This window comes from Sarcophilus harrisii, chromosome 2 (genome assembly GCF_902635505.1).
Source record: "Sarcophilus harrisii chromosome 2, mSarHar1.11, whole genome shotgun sequence".
NCBI classification, from domain to species: Eukaryota; Metazoa; Chordata; class Mammalia; order Dasyuromorphia; family Dasyuridae; genus Sarcophilus; species Sarcophilus harrisii.
Window position 1 is genome coordinate 199,222,802 of NC_045427.1, and position 24,140 is coordinate 199,246,941.

General features: G+C 34.0%; 1 protein-coding gene across 1 annotated transcript in view; it reads left to right on the top strand.

Annotated features, from left to right (window-relative positions):
• The first annotated feature begins 321 nt into the window (after positions 1-321).
• Positions 322-24,140, top strand: part of RASGRP3 (RAS guanyl releasing protein 3) — a 137,298-nt gene continuing 113,479 nt past the window's right edge. The window contains exon 1 of the mRNA XM_023494613.2: positions 322-590. The gene's annotated coding sequence lies outside the window, so the exon portion shown is untranslated. The remainder of the gene's footprint in view (positions 591-24,140) is intronic.

Here is a 24,140-nt window from a genome sequence, read left to right on the forward strand (position 1 = left end):
TCAGTGTGAACTCCAAACTTTTTAAATTGGAATTTATAGACAAGTGGCTGCTTCTTATTATAAGTTAAGCAAAAATTGGGCTGAAGTACATGTATTTGCAGCTGAATTATATATGGAAAACTGATTAAATTTATTATTCAATTAAAATCTTAATTTTATTCTATAATCCATTTTTAAAAGATTCAAGATCTTTCTTTTTAATTCAAATTCATTTCCTGCCTTCTTCTTTCCTCCATCTGAGGTTATAACAAGCCTATTTATATCCTAGGGAAGGAAAACACTCCACTGGAGGCAGGAAAACTAAGTTAAGAAAGAATAGGAGGAAGTGTGCTGGCCATTTAGCCAAACAATCTTTAATACATTGAGCTTAAAAGCTAGCAGCTTTACTGTACTAACTTGGAGTAAACAAATTGCATTTTTTTCTTTCCACATTTCTTAAAAGGATTTAGGTAATGGAGGTGATAAAAGTAATCAAAGAGAGGGAATAAGAGTCTCCAAGTATTTAAACATTTTAGAAAGAACTTTGAACTGAAGAAAACTGCAGGGAAATTGAGGGAGAACACCAAATGACCTCATGTCTTCAAATTAAGGTAAGCATGATCTTAGTTTCTTTTTTCTTTGCATATACTAAGGATCCTGGTCACAAAAAACTCATGAACTTGAATGGAAGTGAGTCTCTATCACTAGACTTTGCCTTGTATGAATTATTGAAATGACTTAGAAATAACTTCAGTTCTGTTCACTTCAATTCTCACCACAGGAGATTTTAAAATGAATATATATTGTTTGCCAGATACCTTAGCTAAGATAACCTTATTTGTATAAATTTTTCTTCTCTTAGATTCTAGTGATAGAGTAAATGTTATAACTCATTTAATATATTTCTTTCTTGAAGTAGTTCTTCCTCAAATTTGTGTCTTTCCCCATAGAATTGAAAACATCAGATTTTTAAAGCATTATAATTTTTATTTGGATAAATAAGTGTTCAGATGACTATAAAATAGATGCATGCAGATGAGCATTTGCTCATGTTTTGGTTGGCAATTTAAATGAAATATTAATGTACATGTAGATTATTAGGCATATCCTAGTTACCTTTTCCCTTCTCATATGTTCTTCTGGAGGTAAAGAGAAACCAGAATTTTTTGAAAAGCCTATGAAAAATTATGCCAAAGATTCTCCAAAAGAAGATAAAAAAATGTGACAATTGCTGACATTGAACTATAAATGTGACTGCAATGAAAGATCATATTTTGGAAGAAGAAGAAAGGTAGAGAAAGAGTGGATTCAATTCAAGAGCAGTAGATATTATCCACAAGTACTTAGAAAACTATAAGGGACATTTCCAGATTGTTAGGCATTCCTCAATATTAAATAAATATATTAGTTTGTATAATGTCTCATATATCTCATCTGCTCCTGATAATATTCACATTGGCTGCTTTGGAATAACTTGATTAATGATACTACCAATGTATCAAATGAATAAGGACTTGGTAGCTTCTTGTAAAGTCTTACTGCTGGATAAATGCAAGGAAGAGAAGAAGGAAATGTGTGCATATTGTTCTTTTGGATTATCCTGGTATGAGACTGGTGTGTTTAGAATTTGTTGCACTAAAAACAGCCAAGTTGGAAATCTAAGAAGGCACAAAAAGGAATTGAGGCAGTCTGCTTTCAATACATGGGATTAACTGTTACTGTTTCTGTCCCTGTCTCAGCTCATTCCTTATAACCACATCTTTCTCTGGCTTGAAAAAAAAAAAAAAGATCATTGGTCTTCCTTTATTTCTAGAAAGAGCATTTTGTAGTATTTGTGTATATCCAACATATATCTTAACAGGTTTGCACTCACATTTGTGCATTTTGCAGTTAAGTGAAGTGGCACTTCTCTTTCTATTTCTTCTTCCTGGGTTTCGTTAATAATATAAGGAAAAGCTTGTGATTTCTTTGGTAATTATTTTGTTTCCTGCTACTTTCCTGAAGCTATTGTTTTGATTAATTTTATCACTGAACCTCTGGAGTTCTGTAAATAAGCCCCCATAGAGCTAGAATATTTTTGCCTTTTATGTTTATCTCCTCAATTTCTTTTTCTTGTCCTACTGTTATAGATAGCAAATACTTCAAGCATTTTTTTTTTTTTTTTAATAGCATAGGTAATGGAAATCCTTTGCTTTGTGTTTGGTCTTAGTAGGAAAGTTTCTGAAATCATTTTTATCTACTACATGCAAAATAAGCCATGGGACTATGAAAATGAAATGAATAACAATCTCCTCTCAAGCAACTTATATTCTTCTTGGGGGTGAGGATGGGGATACAACATATTAACAGATAAGTGCATGCAGGAAATTTTCAGTAAAGCTTCTAATTTCTTTGTAACTCTTGAGATTATGACAATTCTATTTCTTTGGAAATAGTAAAGTAAGAATTTTTTTTTCCCTTTCTAGAACACCATAGTTATTTCCTTAGAAGTTGTGGCAAATTTTCAACATTTTACTTTATTAGAGAGGGTGAGAATATTCCTTAGTTTATAACAAAATATGGAAGAAAAAGGAAAATGAAATTAACTGACAAAAATGGATCTAAAGAAATGTCATGTGATGTTTTAGCATTTCTGGAAAAACAAAACAAAACAAAACATTATTATGTTACCTTAGAGCCAAGAGTAATTTGGAGTTGATGTTCTTATTTTCCAGAAAATGAGATATGAAATAAAGTGATTTATTATAATAGTATACCTATTCTAATGTTGCAGACATTTGCTTGTAATGGTACTGATTATGATACTGATGTTCAAAACAATTCTCTGGTTTGATGTGTTTGAATGCTTTCTATAAGGTAAAAGGAATTATTTAATATGGGAAAAATAGTTGAAATTATGAATAAAAGTATATCATGTAATACACATTCTCAGAATACCTTTTGTAGTCTATCTTATTCAATACCATTTTTCTGGACATCCCCAGATTCTTCTGCATGGTTTTACAAACTAATAAATATTGCAGAAAAATTTCCTGGGAACTGATTGGTTTAGTTAGTGAAGTTTTTTATATTATCAAAAAATTTACAACATTGATTTATTGTCTATTATGCGCCAAGCACTGTGTTAAGTCCTGGGGCTACAAAGAAAGATAAAATATAGTCATTGCTCTTCAGGAATCTACATTCTAATAGGAATCAGGGTGGGGCAACAACGTGTAAACAACTATGTACAAACAAGGTATATACAGGTTAATTTGAAATAATAAACCAAAGGAAAACATTACAGTTAAATGGATTAGAAAAGGTTTCCTATAGAAGGAGGGGCTTTAGTTGAGAGTTTAGGGAAACCAAGGGAGCTAGAAAGCAGAGATGAAGAGGAAGAAAGTTCAGACATAAGAGAAAACAGGCAAAAATGATTTAGAAGAGGGAGATGTGAGTGTCTAATATGAGGAAATGAAAGGAAGTTAGTGTCGTGTCACTGGTTGCAGAGATATATTGGGATTAGGGGGGGGGGGGGGGAGGGAGAACTGGAAAGGTAAAAAGAGGCCAGGTATTTTGTTGTAGTTGTAAAGTTCTTTTAGTTATGTTCAACTCTTCTAGACTCCATTTGGAGTTTTCTTGACAAAGATACTGGAGAAGTTTATCATTTCTTTCTCTATCTCATTTTACAGACAAGGAACTGAAGCTAACAGGATTAAGTGACTTTTCTAGGGCTACATAGCTAATAAACATCTGAGGTCAGGTATGGAAGTGTTTTAAAAGCCTAACTGTATTTTATATTTGATCCTGGAAGGCAAGAAAGGGAATATTTGTTAACTGTTTGCTACATGTCAGATGCTGTGCCAGGAAGTCATTGGAATTGATTGATAGTTGGTGTGACATGATCAAATTTGTACTTTGGAAATATCAATTTGACATGAGTGGAGGATAAATTGAAGTAGGGAGGGACATGGAGCACGGAGGGTAACCAGTAAGTTATTGCAATATTCTAGACATGAATTTCTGAGGGGCTGCTCCAGGGTGGTGACAGTGTCAGATAACCCTAAGCCACATCACAATTGCAGAATGTAAAAAACAGGAAAAACCTCATTTAATCACTTCATTTTAAAGATATGGCCTTGAGAAGTTAAATGACTTGTTTAAGATCACTTAATCAGTGTCAGGGAAGAGATTCAAATCTAAATCTTCAGACTCTCAAGTGTGGTAGTCTTCTTCCTATACTATATTGTCTCCATAGACACTATCATTCAATAGCCTTTTCACTTCACATAAATTTGTTTACTGGTAAAAGCATGATCCTTTTTTTTTTTTTTTTTTAAATCAATGCAGAGTAAATAGATGTTTAATAAATATAGAATTTGAATCACAAGACATACTTACAGGCCTGGGGGATACAAGATGGAAAGAACCATAAGTCCCTGTCCTCAATGAGTTTTTCATCTAGTTTTCATCTTGAAAAGAGTTAATTCGTCTCCATCTGCCATTCTTTAGTGCCAGTAGGATGTGTGACTCCCTTGGATTAGTCATTCTATCCAAAGAGATATTTCTTTGAGAACTTCTCCAACTCTTAGTGGCCAGTCTTCCAAGCTTGTTATATTTGTTATATTTTTGTTATTTTTGTTTTGATTTGTTAAGCATTTATCATTACTAAGCATTATATTAAATGTTAATGATACAAAAATGCAGTAATTTCCCTCTGAGAATTCATATTTTAATGCTGTGGTTTTTAAAAAATCCTTATTGGTGATTTCTTAGTTTATTGTCTCTCAGTTAAAGAGACTGGTCCTTCGAGAACAAATGGTTCATTGCAGGTCTTGGACTTAGAGCTTCTCGAACCTATAAGGACTTGCCAAAGCTTGCCTTGATTGGCTTAATTTTTGAGAGCTCTGTATCAATTCCATGTCTTGTTGATGCTAGAGGAGATACAAAAGAAGAGATGGTGAGCTTTCTCCTTCCTTTTTTATAACCTATGAGTGAGTGGCTCTTTCTGGTTGTCACCCATTTTCAATGCAGCCTCACGATCACAAAGAACAGTAAAGAATTGTTGAGTCATCTTAAAATCTAAGTCCTTCAGTATTGAACTTGAGAATATAACAAGTTTCATTGCCCTCTTTAGGGTTGTACTAAATACTTAGAGATATAATAGATAATATGTGCTATAAATTGTTCAGAAGAAGAAGACATTTGGAGTGGTATGATTAAGGAATGAAAGTTCCCTAGTTCAATGAAAGATGGGTAAAAGGTAGAAAAAACTAAGAAGGTGGAGGTTTCTTTCTTTCTTTCTTTCTTTCTTTGTTTTTGCTTTTTTTTTGTCTTTCATTTCTCCTCTCCCTTAATAGCATTTTATTTTTTCTAATTACATGTAAAGATAATTTTCAACATTCATTTTTGTAAGATTTTTAGTTCCAAATTATTCTCCCTCCTTTCCTTTCCCTTCCCCATCCCCGAAACAGCAATCTAATAAAGGATATACATGTATAATCATTTTAAACATTTCCATATTAGTCATATTGTGAAAGAAGAATCAGAAAAGGAAAAAAAAAACATGAGAAAGAAAACCAAAAAAGTGAAAATAGTATGCTTTCATTCAGACTCCATAGTTCTTTCTCCACATATGGATAGCATTTTCCATTATAAGTCTTTTGAAATTGTTTTGGATAATGCTGAAAAGAGCTAAATCTATGTAAGCTGATTGTTACTGTTACTGTTACTGTGTACAATATAAGTTGTAGTTTGTAGACAGATGGGACTCAGTAAACAAAGGCATGAGTGCACATGGCTCATTCTGGGGGCCAGAAATACTTCGATTTGACTGGAATGGCTTATGAAAAATGACATTGGAGACAGTTTGGGATCCAATTGGGAAAATCCTAGATTTCCAAGTTCAACAATTTGGATCTTTTTCTATAGGCAGAGAAATGATAAGATTAAAGTAGGAATTTGAAGATAGTCATATAGTAACCCTGGTGCTGGCCAGCATACTAGCAGTGTGAAGAATGAATTGGAAGGATAAGGTAGTAAGTAGCAAGAGTAGTTGGGAGGTTGGCTCAGTTGTCAAATGATGGCAATGAGGATTTAAATAATGGTATAGATAAATATTGATGTAGAAGATGCTATAAAAGAAAAGTAAATAGAACTGATAGACATTAGAGAAGTAAATCTCAGTTTAACCCAAAAGAAAAAAAAAAAAAAACACCTTCTTAACAATTAGAACTGACCAAAAGTGGAACTGCCTTCAGAGATGAAAAGTCCCCATCATTGAAAGGTCTTTATGCTGAAGTTGGATGACTATATTTTATTCATGGGATTTTTGATTTTTTTAAGGTCGCTGAGTAAGATGAAAGAGTAAAAATTGATTCTATGCTTTGGAGTTAGGAATAAAAATGGGGAGATATATTGCTTTCAAGGAAAAATAATAAGTTCAGTTTTGATTTGAGATAACAGGTGATCATCTAAGGGGGAATGACCTTTAGGCAGTTAAAAATGTAAAACTGAAATACAGGATAAACATTAACAATAGGAATGAAAATTCAGAAATTAACCATTTAATAAGATTTCCAAGGGTAAAAGCACAAACTAAAGAAGATAACCAAGGATTTCTTATTGTTATTTGCATAAAATGTAGCTATATTTGGAGGAGGAAAAAGGTGAAAATGAATCTAGTATAGAAAACATCAAAAAAGAAGTTCAAGAAGTAGTAGGACAACCAGAACAATATGATGTATCATGGAAAGCAAGAAAAGAAAAAAATTCAAGAAATCAAAAGGGATGGGGTGATGGCACTCAACAACATCAAATACTATGGAGAGGACAAAGAAGGTGGGGAATTAGAGATCATTGGACTCTAAGACAAAATGTTAGTATAAAGTATTTTATATTAGTGGTAATTAACTGAAGAAGACATATGGTGGGCATGAATAGGCTACAACATATTGCCAGTTAACAATTACTTGAGAGGCATCAGAAAAATATATTCTTGTCAGGTAGTCATGTGGCAAGGGCAAGGAAGAGAGACAGGTTGGGCATTTTACTGGCATCCAAACAATGTTAAAACTTAAGGAAGATTTCCAGCATTTTAGGTAATCCTAATTTTACACAATCCTTATTTTTACACAAACAGCGTGGAATAATGACTAGAGTAGTCACTGACCCCATGAACTGGGATCAGTAAGACCTGACTACTGACACTTGACTCTGGGCATGTCACCTAAATTCTCTGTTTCATTTTCTCATATGTAAAATGGGAATAATTATAATACCTACCCCAAAGCTTTGTTATGAGAATAAAATGAGATATATGGGTAAAGTATTTTGCAAGTGTAAAAGATTTATACATTTTATTTAATATTTAACATTACTTAACATAAACAGCATTAAATATTTTTTATTGTTTATAGAAGAACAAAAGTTATTCAAAATTAGGGGCTGTAAACTGATTGTGATACATACTATTAGTGAGAATACCCACATCAAACCATCAGAATAAGAATATAAGTGGCAAGAGGTAGCCATATCAAGCCTTTACCAAAACATCAGGGTAACTGATAACTTTGTAGTGTGCTGTGGAGTAATTGTAGGATCTAGATTATACCACAAATTCTCTGTATAACTTTGGATCAGCACTTAACCTCTCTGGGCCTTAATTTCTTTCCCTGGAGAATGAGTGGGATGGATGGATCAATCTCTGAAGTCTCTCTAGCTCCAAAATTCTGTGGAAGAGCCCATTTATCATAAAAATGACTCAAAAGCTTCTCTACTATAATATTTAAAACAGAATCCTGAAGCCATTGTAGCCTAGAGCTAAAAGGGAGTTGGCCTAGAATTTAGAATTTAGGGAGCAACTAGGTGGTGCAGTGGATAGAGCTTGTGCTCTATCCAGGTGCTCCGGAGAACCTGAGTTCAAATGTGACCTGAGACACTTAACACATTAGCTGTGTGACCCTGGGCAAATCACTTAACCCCCAATTGCCTCAAGGGGAAAAAAAGAATTTAGAATTTAGACAGCCTTTACCAGAAGCAATTCTAGAATGAAAATGAAATGAGAAATCATTATATATATTTATATATAGTCAGATATCCCTGTATGCATATCAGTCCTTGAGCACTGAGAAGCAGCAGGGTATATTGGATGGAAAGTCAGGGAGAACTGGGTTTTAAAATCCATCACTGACTCTGGGACCCCTCAACAACTCATTTAGCTTTTCAATTTTCCAGGCAATTTTTAAAGCTAAAAATTGCATTAGTGAGAGTTAAGATAAAAAGGGAATTATAGAGCTGTGTTGGTAGAATATGTATGTATCTCTTCACTTGGATGGACAGATAGTTCATAGAAATAGAATCAACATATTAGCTATTAGATACTTTGCCACAAGAGATAATGTTAACACTTCAAAAGATATACACACATGTATTTAAATGGCACAGTTGAGACAGTACCTGATTTGGTGTTAGAATTAATGTGATTCAGATGCTTACTTTGTGTGACTGGAAAAATTACTTAGCTTCTTTGTGCCTCAGTTTCCTATGTAAATGTTCTCTATTATTATTATGATATATAATTTTTTCAGTGTGATTATTTCCTTTACTAACACACATTGAAACCTCTTCAGGTTTCAAAAGATGGTCTCCAAGAAGTATTATGGCCAAGAAAGCTGAATATGAGGCGACTTTCATACCATGATGAGGAATTACAAAAAGACTTTTGAAAATATATTTATTATACATATATACATTGCACATGTTCATTATGCATGAATATATGCATATATATTGTGAATGTGTGTCTTTATGAGTGGACCTATTATTTCATCAGTGTAGAGAATTCAAGTTGAGGAACTTAGCCTTTCAGTGTATGTTGTCACCTGCTTTAATGCTTAATGTTAGAGAATATCCTGGGAGACCAAGAGGTTTAATCTATAAAGATGCAATGACATTAAGAAACTACTTAATTCTCTTTCATACTACAAAACTCTCATCTCCTTTCCCTTTTCTCTAGTTTCAGAAGATAAGGTAGCTAAAAGTTATTTATTTTCTTTAATTGTTGTTGTTATTGCTATAAAGGATTTTATTTATGATAGAATACTTTGTGCCACAATGCTAAGATGCAGAAAAAAGACTAGGATAGGATTTAAATGGAATTTCAAAAATTTGCTAATGTCAATTTCAGAAACAATTATAAATCTGAATATGATATGAACTCTTAAAATCTCTTAAGTAGGCTAGTATTTAATCATTCTGATTATTCATGAATACAATAACTAAAAGTGCGGGATGTAAGAATAAAAACCATGAGTTGGGGAATTTAATGCTTTTGAAAATAAGGCCAGACTACATGTGTAATATGATATCTCATATTCTTTAGTAAATATTTTCTCACTTATCATCCAATGCCATTGGTAGCTAAAATTTTTATCCTTGCTAAAACTACTTACTCTTTCTACTTGTACCCTTGCGACCATGTTTTCTAGTCCAATTAGGAACTTTGTTCATTCTATCATTATTACACATACATGAATATCTTTGTTCTCTCTTAATTCTCTTCCAATTTTTCAAAACCATTTCATTTTCTCCTTTGCTGATCTTTTTCTTTCTCATGCCTTCTAAATGTAAGTGTTCCCAAAGACTTTTTCCTGATCCCTTTTCTCTTTCTCCACTCTTTCCTTTTGTAATCTTATCTATTTTCAAGGTTTTCCAATATCACCTTTATGCAGATGACTCCCAAGTCTATATATCCAGGTTAGAATCTCCTCTGACTACTAGTTTCTAACTGGTCTTCTGACCACATTTATCAACATTTCATTAGCATCTCAAGATTCAACATGTACATATCTCATCCCTCTTATCAATTTTCTTTTTTCATTTAATTCTCCAACTCTGCTGTTAACTTTGATTTTTCTCTCTTCTCCAACCATTACATGCTAAAAATTGATGGGTCTTGTCAATTATGCTATCATAATAACTCTCAAATCTATTTCCTCTCATCTAAGGAAAATGTAGCCAGGTCCTGATTAATATGAATATGGAATTCCTTGAAATAGTTATATATATATATATATATATATATATATATATATATATATGTTAAAATTCACATTATTCAAAGTTTTATTTATATACAATGTAGCAATTGGTTCAATCTCAATGACAAACTATGATTAAGTCTCTACCCTGTTTTTGAAATCTACAGTGACTTCTCACATTTGAAAGGATAAAATACCTAGTATCCCGATTTCTGCAATTTGGCTCCAACCTACTGTATTATTTTTCATTTGATTCTTCTTCACTTAATCCAAATGAAATAACTAACCATTCTCCAGAATCATTTGCTCTTGTCTGCCTCCAAAAGCATATCCTCCTTTTACACTTCTAACCACTTAAATCCTTCTCTTCCTTCCAGACTCATCTCATGCCATTTCCCCTTTGAAACCTATCTAAATCTCCCTGATGAAAGAGATATCCCCTTTCTTATCTATCTTCTGGCATGTTATCTGCCTCTCATTCACCTTTATCTCATTCTTACTTGTAGCATGCTTCTCTCTCTGGTTAAGTTGTATTCTTCCAAAATGTAGGAACTTTTTATTTCTTGAACACTGGTGCCTATGGGGCACAATGCCTTGACCATGCCACTGACTTAGTAAATGTTCATAAATCGAAATGAAATGTCTTCCTGATGTAATGTTCTTCCTGTCCCTTTCATTTGTTCCTAAATATTCCAATCAGAGAATGTTGAGTAGAACATAGATTCTATGGGGAAGAAATGACTTAATTTTTCTTTTTGTATTCCCAAAGTCCAGTATAGTATCTGGCATATACTAAGTGCTTAAAAATCCTTATAAAATTGAATTAAATTGCTATGGCCAATGATTGGAAGACAGTTAATAGGGTTGAGATTCCATATATTAGCAATTGTAAAGAAATAAGAAAATGGTACAATTTGGGATTTTGTGCTAATCATTTTGTGTAGGGGGGGAGGACAAAGAGTCCTAAAGTTGCTTTTCCATCTTATCTTTTTTATTTCTCAATTTATTTTTTTTTTAATTCAAGGGATTAAAATGTACCAATAAAACCATTATAATTCTTTCCCCTGTTTGCTCTCTGTGGGAGCACTCATATAGTCAGATGGCAAATAATGGAGAGCAGAGAACAAGAAGCTAGGTTTTTTTCAGTGATTCTTAGATTGATCCCACAATTTAGCATCCTTACTCCCTTGGCATTTATTTGGTGTGTTTAATGTTTTATAAAATTATTTTATTGGATAAGCAGTTTGGATAGTGATTGTACTAAAGGAATTCTGAAAATGAATTTCTTGAGACTCATGTGTACCCCTAAAATTGGCTTCTCCTGAATGGAGATCAATAAAAGTTATATTACAGATAAAGAATCTATTAATCAGCAAAAGTTCATTAAGTGCCTACTATATGCCAAGCACTGTGCTAGGTACTAGGTTTATAAAAGTCAAAAATGAAATAGTCACTACCCTTAAGAAATTTATATTCTATTTATGAAAATGTGTGCAGATAAACAAATTATATATATAATATATACATACATACATTCATATATACACCTATACATATGCAATAAATATGCAAACACACACATACACACATATATATTTCAGCATAACTTTGAAGTATAGAGGAAAATGGGGCAAAAGAAAATCATGTAGGGAGTGGGCATGATCTGAGTTTTGAAGGAAACTAAGATTCATAAGCAGAAGATGAAGGAGTATATTCCAGGAATGGACCTCAGCCCCTTCAAAAGCAGGAAGAAAGCAAATGGAGTGTTATACATGAGAAGCAACAGGTAGACCAGCTTAGCTGAACCATTTATTATTTAATAGCTAATATTCAAAGAGTGCTTTGTGGAATTAAAAGCTTTCCACAAACTATTTTTTTCATTTGATCTTCACAATAACCCCCCCCCCCCAAAGTAGATATTATTATATTAATCTTACTTTGCATAGGAAGAAATTTAGACTATGAAAGATTGAATGACTTGCCTGTGGTCACACAATAATAAAATGTCTGACGTAGAATTAGAAGCCAGAGGTTTTTGACTTCCAGTTCAGTACTGGAATCTCTATGCCATGCAACTGATCTATTTTAGACCTGAGCTTAATATTCCATTAATTAAAATGACTGGTGAAACATCAATAATTTGAATGAGATTCATTTTTGTTCCCAGCTGTCTTCCTAAGTGCTTATTCAAAGTATCATTATCAAATGTCCATATTAAAGACTTTCATTAGCAGAATTCCTTGTCCTTCTCCAAATGTTTTCCCAATTGCTTTCATGTAATTGTTACAAAATATATGATTTATTATTGAGTCAAATGTGGAAAGCCAAACTCCAGTGGGTGCTCTAATTTCTTGCTGAGGTGGTTGACAATAATACTCTTGTGCTAATGTTGCCCCTAATAAATCATCTTCTGCATCTTTGCCCAACAAAACACTGTATCCTGTTTGTGACAGAATAATTCGTTGTAATGGAAAAGATTATGATGGTTCTAGCAAGTCCTATGACTTCACTGTATCCATGAGCAACAGGAAACAAAGAGAGACTTTTTTTCATGTAATTGTTTTAATAATAATCTACAATTGGAGGAAATGAATGGCAGAAAACAATTATGGGCAGACAAGATGGTCAGTAAATAAGATTGGGAAATGCAATTGAGCTGGCCTCAGCTTTATTCATTCAAAGGTTTTAGAGCATTCCCCAGATATTGTTGTTTTGGTCTTAATCTCTTTCTAAATCACTATTGTTCTCACCAAGCAGTTGAACCATTCTTTGTTGGCAGGGAGGGATGTTTCCCCAATATGTTTTTAGTTTGCTCACATCACTATACTGCATTAGGAATTTGAAATTGAACTTTTTGTTTATGGTATTTATTATTGACTTTAAAGGTCATCAAACAGTCTTTTCCATGCACAATACTGAAAATAGCATGGCATTTTGCTGTATTCTTTTCTTGGCCCGTTAAACAGTCGACTATTGGTTTAAAGCATTACAGCATTTGGAATAGATGGACTTTATCCTTCCTCCTTTTTAACTGTGTTCATGTTTCTATTATCTGGGAAATTATTCTTTTACTCCTTATGATATCAGCAGCCAATTAAAAAGCATTGAAAGCTACGAGTTAAGAAGAAAAACTTCTCAAGTTGGCAGAGGACTTGAAGAATCTTTCCACTGACTATATCTGTGACCTTGAGCAAGTCAATCTTTTGATGTATAAATAAAGAAGTTGGACTAAACAATCTCTACAATTCTTTATGATTCTACAGACATCTAATTTTCCTCCTGAATAATGGGTATAATTAGTGAAAATAGACCAAAAAATAATGAACACATTATAAATGGGAATGTAAGTGAGATATAGCATAATATAGAAATGTTCACAATGGTACCTAGGCATGGTTTCTTACAAAAATTGTACTGTGCTTACCTAATTTTTCACTAAATGATATATTCAATTAAATATATCTATATATATAATATGTAGACACAAGGAAGCTTGGCATAGTGGACAGAAAGCCAGCCTCTGAGACAGCATGACTTGTGCTCAAGTTTTGCCTCTGAAATATGCTGACTGACTCTGGGTATACAGAAAAGCATGGTCTTCTTGGGCAGCACAACACATGCTTCCACATTTAAGTAACTTCAAGATGATTTGAAGAAGGATATATATTGGAATGGGGAAATTTCAGATGGGCTTCATGAAGGAGATCACTCTTTAGTGTGTTTTCAAGGAAGACAAAGCCAAGGAGTTTTGTCATAATGGAGCTTGAGGCTTAATGATTCACAAAAGCTTCTTTTAAACCCAACCTAGACAACTTTGTTCCATAGGTAATGTAGAAATCAACAGAAATGGGCTCATTTAGAATTCTTTTGTCAGGTGAAAAGGGCACCTCAATGCTACTATAGCATTTGCACTGTCACTTTGCCCTGTTTTCTCATTTGGGAGTGAGTTGTGCACCAAATACCAAATATTGACTCCAATTCTGTGTTGTATTAGTATTTGCTTTCATGGAACTTTAGAATAAACTGAACTAGCATTATAGATCTCTGAGTTGTGAAAGAGCAGAGCATAATAGATATTGATTAGAGTAGATAGAATACTAGATTTATGCCAGGAAGATTCAAGTTTAAATTTCTCTCTCAGACATTTACTAGTTGTGTGACTCCAACATCACTCATTTAACCTCTGTGAGCCTAAGTTTTCTGATCTTTAAAATGAGGATAATAATAGCACCTTCCCTATATGGTTGTTATGAGATAGAGGGCTTTTAGTAATATTTCCTAGTTCTTTTATTTTGCATTTAGTTATGAGTCCTTAGTTTTTTGAAAAATAAAATGTAAATTTCTTGAAGATAGGGATCATTTTCCCTATTGTAGGTTGCTCTGTGTGTATGCTCGTGTGTGTGTGTGTGTGTGTGTGTGTGTGTGTGTGCGCCCCATAGTTTACCACAATGTAGAACATAGTAGGTGTTTAACAAAACACATGCTGAATTGGACTGAAATCATGTGTGTAAAACAGCTTTGTTGCTATTATTGAAAACATTGACTAGTAAGTGCCAAGACTAAAAATTCAGAAACCAAGAGTGAAGAGTTGGCAAATGTCCAAGTTTTTTGGACAGCCAAGTTGTCAGATCCAACATGAATATTATTTGTATAAGCTATTTAGGCTAAAAACAAAAAATCCCCCAAATTTTTAAAAATCTGGAGATATTTCTGAATCCCATTAACTGCTTAGTTCATCTTGTCAAAAAAAAAAAAATGAACAAAATACTTTGTGTTTTTTTTTTATACATTTGTATATGTGCACAGGCAGCTAAGTGGCTCATGTCTAGTAGATAGAGTGCTGAATCCAGAGTCAAGAAAACAGGAGTTCAAATCTGGTCTTTACTCATCAATCTGACATTTACTAGTTGCGTGATCCTGGCAAATCACTCAACCCACTTGACTCAGTTCTGTTATATATAAAATGTAAAGTAAGTTGGAAAAGGAAATGGAAAAACCACTGCAGTATCCTTGCCACTCCCATATCTTTTAGAGTACTATGGTCTCCCAGGGTCATAAAGCTTCAAACACAACTGAATGTAAAACAACAACAAATTAATCTATATTACTTATATAATAAGTATATGTCCTGAAGTTCATCAAAGAGATGATATTTTCTTTTTTCTCTTGTGTCTTTTGTGCCAGCAAAATACCAGATGTGGGCATTTAATAAATTCTTGTTGAATGATAGATTGAATATTTGACTATAGATTTGCCATGATGCTTTTAGTTGGGGTCTCAGCATTGATGTATAGTCTGTCAAACACCTTAAATGGGTTTTCAGAAAACAGTAAATGGCCTCAGTATCAAAGGAATGTAGATTTAGAGCTAGAAGGATTCATCTCTTCTGACACTCTCATTTGACACTGGAGGAAATAGAATCAGAAAGGTTCAGCATTTTTTTTCTCATGATTACACAGGCATTACATGTTAGTGTCAGAATTTGAACCTAGATTCTCCAGTTCCAAATCTAATACTCCTTCTGCAAGCTCTTAAAATTTATGATTGAAGAAATCTTGAATCTTGAATAGCATGGTACCTTCTCTCCCTCATGCCCAGTCCCTCTCCCCCCCAAAAAATCTTTAGCATTGTGACTTTTTTTGCTGATGTCACTCATGCTAGACTGAACATTCTGCATTGTCTTCTGTGTAAGAAGCATGCTACAATGATCTTCTATGACTCTTCTGCCCTGGGGCCTCTCATGAAGATCAGATGGGAATGGTGAAGCTTGCCCTGTGAACTACCAAATGTTGTTCTATAAAAAGAGAGGCAGTGGAATTGGACAAGACCAAAATACACAGGAGGCTCAATTTGCCATGGTCCAACAACTTGACCCTTTGAGTGTTTGGGGCCTAGAAATGTTAACCCCTGTAGTCATTTTAAAAGAGTTGAGACTAATTAGAATGACCACTTTTTCCAGAACTTCCCCCCCCCCCCTTTTTGTGTTACTGGTTTTAGAAATAGTCTCATGGGGTCCGAGCATGAAATTACATTGAAAGCAGTAAGAGAATTTTAATATCAAAATAACAGCTGAATAAATTGAAGATTCAAAGAATGCAAATGTAAGCAGTCTTCCCCATACCTTCTTCACAAACACAATCTGTTTGTTTGGAACTCAGAACACATTCTTCCATAGAAATGTTGTTAAAGAATGGTGGTTAAGTTCCTACTTTAAGGTATATTCTCAGAATGCTCTAATATTGCTGAAGTACTTCATATTTGCAAAGAACAATAGGAGAAAACAATAATCAATAGACAAACCAGAAAAGAAATTAGGGAGAGAGTATCAAAAATTGAAGAGGGAGACCATATTTTTCTTACTCTGGATATGCTGAATATTTGCAAATCAGATAGTTGTAATCCAAGGACAAGAAGCACTCCTTTACTGGCTTCCAAATCCAGCCTAGGTTTTAATATTAAGTATTGCTCTTCCTTCTCTTCTCTCCCCTCCATGAAACTAACCTCTCTACCTTTGATCTTCTCTTTCCTCTGAAAATTTACTCCTTTAATAATCCATACACTCTCTGAACAATCAATCTACTAGATTTTAAGTGCCTACCTTATTTCTGGCACTGAGGTGCTGAACTATCAAGATCAAAATGGAACAGTTCTTACCCTCAAGAAGCTTACATTACAGGGAAGCCGTTTCAGCATCTTCAGTCTTTCCATTTCTATTGGTTCTTTTCCTTCTTTCATCATATATTGTTTTTCATCACAAATGCATTATATATATTAATCCATGTATATATGCATATATATATATATATATATATATATATATATATATATATATTATACATCACTCATCAAAGCATCATGTGACCCTTCTGCACCATTTGGCATCTGTCCTTTTCTTTCCTTTTCAAAAATTGACAAACTTTTCAAATAGGTTTTATATGAAGTCTATCTCAGCTTCTTCACTATTCATTCTATAATAACCTCTTAAGATCTCACTTTTTCCCCTTTGATCTTCTGAAAATCCATTTCTTAATTCATGATTCATCAAATCCACTAGCCATTTTCTCTAAGATTTTTCTTTGTTTTTCTATTTTATTTGATTCTTTTAATCACTTGAAATAACCTGCTCTCTTGCTTTCCATCTCTATTGCCATACCTTTATCCCTACCTCAGACCTCTTTTTCTGATCTCTAGTTCCATTATACCTCCAGCCTTAACTAGTGACTGAGACTTTGTTCCATGGTACTGCAATATGGAAAGTACTGATAGCTGATAGATTCAGCTCAGAACCTAGTTATTGAGAATTTTTTCAGGCCTGTGATTTCATTAATGTAGGGATGCTTACTAATGCAGATCAATGATTACTTTAAAATTATCTATCTTAGAGCATGAATTACCCAGTGTCACATTCTAATAAATGCCACATGTCAAAACCAGGACTTAAACCCATTTCTTCTTCTTTCTAAAGCCAACAATATACTTATACTATGCTGCCTCTCAATCAAGAATAATTAGTGAAAATAAGAATACATCATATGGTTATACTTTCTCTGTACTCTTTCTTTAATACCTCTTTTTGCCTACTATGGATTTACACCCAGATGATTTTTCCTCTTCTCTGGCCTTACCCTGTCAAAGTATATGTTTCTGAGGATGAGACTTGTAATAGCCTATCTTAGCACAGTTTTGTGTCTTTATCTAGATGCTCTGCCAGGATATAGGAATGGAAAAGCAAATGATAGAACTGAATGGTGGTTGGGAATTGACATGGTAGACATAAGAATGAAGAAAAACCAGGATATTAATGGCAGTTTTGATGAAAGGGATGACTATGCAGTCCTAGAATCACAGCACTAGTCTCATCATTGTGAGTTTGGTTATACTATTCTACTCCACCCACCTAGAGATCCCTCCTGCTTCTTAGGCCAACTTCATTCAATTCATAACTCATATTGATAATCCATTGAATTCTATACATTCTCCTTTAACAATATCCATTTGTTAAATGTTAGCTTGTAAAAATCGTAGAAATATAAAGCTAACATTTTTATATTCTTTAAGCTTTACAAAGTGTTTAAGTTTTCTTATTTGGTCTTCACAATGATCCTATGAAGTAGGTGCTCTTATCATTATATACTTCAACAACAATACTATATAATGACCAATTCTGATGGACCTGGCCATTCTCAGCAATGAGATGAACCAAATCAGTTCCAATGGAGCAATAATGAACTGAACCAGCTATGCCCAGCGAAGAAATCTGAGAGATGACTAAAAACCATTACATTGAGTTCCCAATCCCTATATTTTTGCCCACCTGCATTTTTGATTTCCTTCACAGGTTAATTGTACAATATTCCGATTCTTTTTGTACAGCAAAATAATGGTTTGGTCATGTATACTTATTGTGCATCTAATTTATATTTTAATATATTTAACATCTACTGGTCATCCTGCCATTTGGGGGAGTGGGGGGGGGAGGAAGGAGGGAAAAAATTGGAACAAGAGGTTTGGCAATTGCCAGTGTTGTAAAGTTACCCATACATATAACCTGTAAATAAAAGGCTATTAAAATTAAAAAAAAAAGAAGTAGGTGCTCTTATAATATTTTACAAATGAGGAAAAATGAGGCAGACATATTTCAGCAACTCTTCTAAGTCACACAGCCAAGACGTGTCTGCAACTAGATTTGAACTCACATCTTCTTGACATTGGGCCTGAGACTTTTTCTACTGGGTCATCTAGCTAATTATAGATTTAAAACTGAGAGAGAACTCAGAGATCATTTAGTCAAATGTTTCCCCCTCCCTTTTTTAATATTAGAAAACTGGGGTCCAGAGAAATAAATGGTTTATTTGAGTTCAATGCTTTTCCCACTATACCACATGACTTGGATTGTAGCAGTTCTTAAACACTTGAAAAAGGAATGTGAACTCCATTCTAGAGACAATAAGAAGCTCCAGAAAGATCTTAAATAGATAAGGAAGAATATGACCAAATCTCTGTGTTAAGAGTGTTGAATCTAATGGGTGAAGGTTAAATTGTGGGGCAGAAATAATAAAGGTGAGAATATTTTTTTGGTAGGCTATTTATGTAGTCCAAGTGGGTCATAATGTTAATGTGTATGTATTTGGATAGATCTGGTTCCCTACTTCTCCCTATCTAATTAATTTAAATATAGAAAGAAAGGGGGCAGGTAACAGAAATAATTTCCTTTAAAACACAACTCAAATATGTCCTTTTTGTTGAAGCTTTTCCTGATGTTCCTAGGTATTACCTCACTCCCCAATTAATCTGGCATTTATTCTATCAATTCATGGTCCACAATATCTAGTTGGCCCTAAACCAGTCATCAATCCTGGCTATCTAGCCATTCACTTTTTCCTGAATCAGTTTTGCTATTGCTTCAAGAAAGAGAATGTCAATCAAATTCCCTATGTCTATACTCACCAACCCTGATTTCCCAGATCAAAATACCACTCCTTGGCCATGACTTCCCTCTGTTATCTTGAAGGCAGGAATGGATTCACTTTTGTACTTAATAGTATCATTATCTACCACAGGGTCTGGCAAATAGCATGAGCTTATTTAATATTTGCCTATTGATTGAATTGATGTGTGCTGTATTAAAAAGGTAAAATTAATTGCTAATCTGTTTGTTGAATGAATAAATGATGCTGAGAATCATCCCTGCTCCTTGCTCTTTCTTAATTGCCATAATACCTGAAATTCCATTCTCAGAAATAGATCCCTTACTAGGCATTTTCTTTTTGAAATATCACAGGATTTTGTAGTTGGAAGATACCTTTAGACCTAGGACCACTCAGGCCATAAGTGAAGAAGCTCTTTAACAATATACCTGATAGGTAGTCAAATAGTTCTTGCTTGAAGGTCTCAAGTGAGGGGTGATTCACTCTCTCATATGAGGGGGATTCTATTTTGATATGATGATTCTGATTGTTGATATCAAGCCAAAATTTATCTCTGTAATTTCCAGTCATTGCTCTACTCGTTGCCTTCTCTTGGAGCCAAGTAGAACAAATAACAATAATATTCTAGAAAAAAGTAACATATTGAACTATTATGAGTAATTACCATGTTGGTTTGAATGAGTTTTCTGTCAGTCTTATGTGGAAAAGATAATTGGAACTAGCATATTAAGGAAATAGATTTTTGATGGAGTAGAGCTTGGATACTCCTTGGTAGATCACCAGATTTCTGAGTAACCCTTCCAGATAACAATGCCAAGAGAACTGATTCTCCTCTAGTTGTTAGAGGACATTTACAGATTCTAAGTGATGTAGTGAATAAGAGACTTGGGATCAGGAAGACTCATTTTCCCGAGTTTAAATCTGAATTCAGACACTTCCTAGCTGAGTGATTGGGCAGGTCACTTAATTCTGTTTGCCTCCATTTCCTCTTCTGTAAAATGATCTAGAGAAGCAAATGATAAAGTCAGATGTGACTGAAAAAACTGTTGAATATCAACAGTAACCCATTTCTCCAAAATGTAAATAAAAGCATCTCTATCCTGTCTCCAGTGTATTCCCCCAGGGAGCCACTAGCCTGCATGTAAATAGCCATAAACCCTGATTCTTTTCCCTGGCATTACATAAGTAGAGCAGGTATGTCAGAACAAATGTGGAAGTGCTCTAAGTATACCATTTGAAGAAATGTCCATTTATGCCTCCTTCCCCTACACCTGCTAGGAACAGGAACAAAGAAGCTCTTTGCTTTTCTCCCTAGGAGACAGACATTTTTTCCTTTAGACTTCCTCTGTGACTCTTTCTATGGCTCTCATCTTCTCAGCAGAAGACTACTTTCCATGTGTTGAAATGAGTATGGTCTCTGACGAGGAAAACCTCAAGAAATATCTAAATCAACTGTCATTTTGTTAGCTAGAAAGTCCAAGAATATGCTCCTGCTGAAACAGCTTGTATTATGTTCTATTTCCTTAGCTTGAAAAGGCCAAGGTCTCCCATTGCATCCAGGGCCATCTCCAGTCATCCCAATCTATATCTGGCTACTGGACCCAGATAGTTCTGGAAGGAAAAGTGAGGCAGGTGACTTTGTCCAGCTCTACTTCATTTAAATCCAATTCATTGCATGTCATGGCATTCCCTCCCTGATGTCATGATGCTCTTTAAGAATGAAGGACAAACAACAACATTTACACATAGGAATGTTTTGTAATTGGAAGCTGGAGGTGCCATCCTAATCCAATCCTGAAAAACTGACCTGCCTGTTTGGAAGAACCAATCAATTCAATTTAAAGGATCATAGACTTAGAGCTAAAAGGGATCTTAGAGGTCCAGGACAATTCTCTCATTTTAAGAATGTAGAAACTATGACCCAGAAATATTAATGATTTCCCCAGGATCACATAGCAAGAAAAAATAAGGCTCGATTCAAATCTACCTCTTCTAGATCTCACTTCTAGTGTTTGATTCACCAAACCTAGCTACTTCTAAAGTGGCACAGGAGTTTACCAATAATTCTTTTCAACATGAAAAGCAATTATGAAAAGTCTCTTTTCTGTCAGGAACTGGACTAGGCCTTTGGAATACAGGAAATTAGTCAATTAGTATTTATTAAGAGCCTAAGCATTAGGTACTGTGTTAAATGTTAGGGATACAAAGAAAAGCATAAAACTCCCACAATCAATCAGAAACAAACAACCAAACAAAAAGAAAATAGTCTCTGGCCTGTGCCTTAAAATCTACTGGGGGAAACCACAGACATGTAAAAGGATATACAACATAAATAGAGATTTTCAGGGAAGGGGATAATAACGACTCTGGAAAGGTCTCTTGTAAGAGATAGTAATTTCATGCTATGTTCACTTTTTTCTCTCTCATGGTTTTTCCCTTTTGTTCTGATTTTTCTCTCCCAATATGATTCATAAGGAAAAAATGTAAAAAAAAAAAGAATATACATGTATAATCAAAAGATTGTTTTTTATGTGTAACTGGGAAAAATAAAAATTAAGAAAAAAGAATGGAGAGATAAATGAAGAGAGTCCCTGAAAGTGGCCTGGTATGGATAATAGTTCAAAAAAAGAAAATGATGAAGGAATGGTCAAATAGATAGGAGGAAAATAAAAATAAAATTTCATGAAAACTGAGAAGAGATGTCAAGAAAAAAGGGTGCTTGAGTTTTAAATGCTGTGGAGAGGTCAAGAAGAAGTAGGAATTATGAGGGAAAAAAGGCTATCATATCTGGCATTTAAGAAGCAATAATAAAACAAAGACTAGCATCTTGCAAAAAAAAGTAAAGAAGAAGAAGGTAATAATCTGAAATGAGCTTTGAGGAGAGTTAGAAGTTCTAAGATGAAGAAGGAGAACATTCTTGGCCTATGTGTGGACACAGTTGTATGTTGTAGACAGTACTAGCAGGCAGAACAGTTTGGTTGGAATATGTATGTCATAAGGAATAATATGAAATCAGTCTGGAAAAGATAGATTACAATACAGTTGTGAAGATACTTAAATGCCTCAAAGTAGAATTTGTATTTTTTTTCCTTCACAGAAATAGAGATCCAGTTAATCTTCTCAAATAGAGAGGTGACATGATCAGATGTGTGCTTTACAAAGATTAAGTTGACATCCTTTCTCCCAAGAGAAAATGAAAGGGCCTTACACCGTGGTGATTTGCTAGAGTCCCCACCACAGAGTTGACTGTGGAAAAAAGTATTTTCCTAAGGTTCCCTCTTTGGTATCAGACATATTATTAAGAGCTCTGTTGTCCAGGTAGGGGAGTACTATTTATGGAGAGGTATGGGATGAGGGCTCAGTGAAAGTATTCTTTTATGCAGTGATAGGAAAAATCACTTCATGTTGTAATTAATTTTCTGCTCACTTGAAAATAAATGAGCAGGCACAGAAGGAAAAACAGACTGGATGACATAACCATTGACAGTTTCGGGAATGCAGAAACCTGGCAAGCACAGCAAAGGATATGATTCATGGAAAAAAAGAATTTTTATGGTTTTAAACTCAACTGGCTGTTTTGTATTCAGGAAAATACTTTTTGTTCAATTTCCTAGCAAAGAGCCACTAAATGAATGCAAATCAAACACCCAACTTTCTGGTTCCACTGAGATTCTGCTTTAAAGGACATACAGTAAAATGTGTGAAATACTTATTGACATTTGGTTTGAAATGTCTTGATAATTAGGCTAGAAAGAACAGTGGGAGAAAAAAATAGCTTATCAATATGCTACCATATGACCACAGTTCATCATTTTCTAGTTCATCACTCAATAATATTCCCTGAAAATCTGACCCAATATTTGAAAAAGCAGTAGAGTGCTGGGTAAATTTGTGCCAAATGTAACTCCCACTTTGAGTGATAGATTCAAACTTCCTTCACTTAGAATCTGAGCAAAATCTGTGTTTCTGAGAATGGCCTTTCATCTGTTTTCCAGAAAAGATTGACTTGAACTTTCAACAGATTTTTCAGATTACATGGAAGAAGAATGGATAAATTGTGCAATCTTGCTGGTTTGATTTCTTTTAAATTTCTTAGGAAAAAAAATAAGTTTCTCAGGTGAATTCTAGAACTCATCAATCAGATCCTTCAGATTTCAAAGGAGAAAGGCAAGGAATGCCTCAGTTTTTGGTCATTCCATATTTTTCTCTTTTATTTAGAAATCTTAATTCAATTCCAAGGAGTTGCCATCCTTAGTTGTTAGAGGTCTCTATTCTTGATCAAATTTAATGTTATGATTTTGTCATTAATTTGTCATTATTTATGTGTTTGAATTTGTCTTCTCAGAGAATCTTACTAAAGATATAAATCAATCAATAGACATTTATTAAGCACATATTATACACAAGCTTGGCTAAGAGACAAAAGACAGTCCTTGCCCTCACAGCAGAGAGGTGGGGATTTATTAGGAGCTCAAAAAGAATATTTATTAGGAGAAAAAAAATAGTCTTTAAAGCTGTATCAATATTGGCCTTTTTTTCTTGATTTTTTTTCTTGCTTATAATAAAAAAAGGAGAATTGGGCAACTTCATATCCTACTAGTAGTGTGACCATATACAAATTAATCAGTGTCCCTCAGGCACACTTTCCTTCTCTGTGAAATAGGGATAATAATAGTAACAACTCCTATAATGATAGCAGTATCAAATGATATAA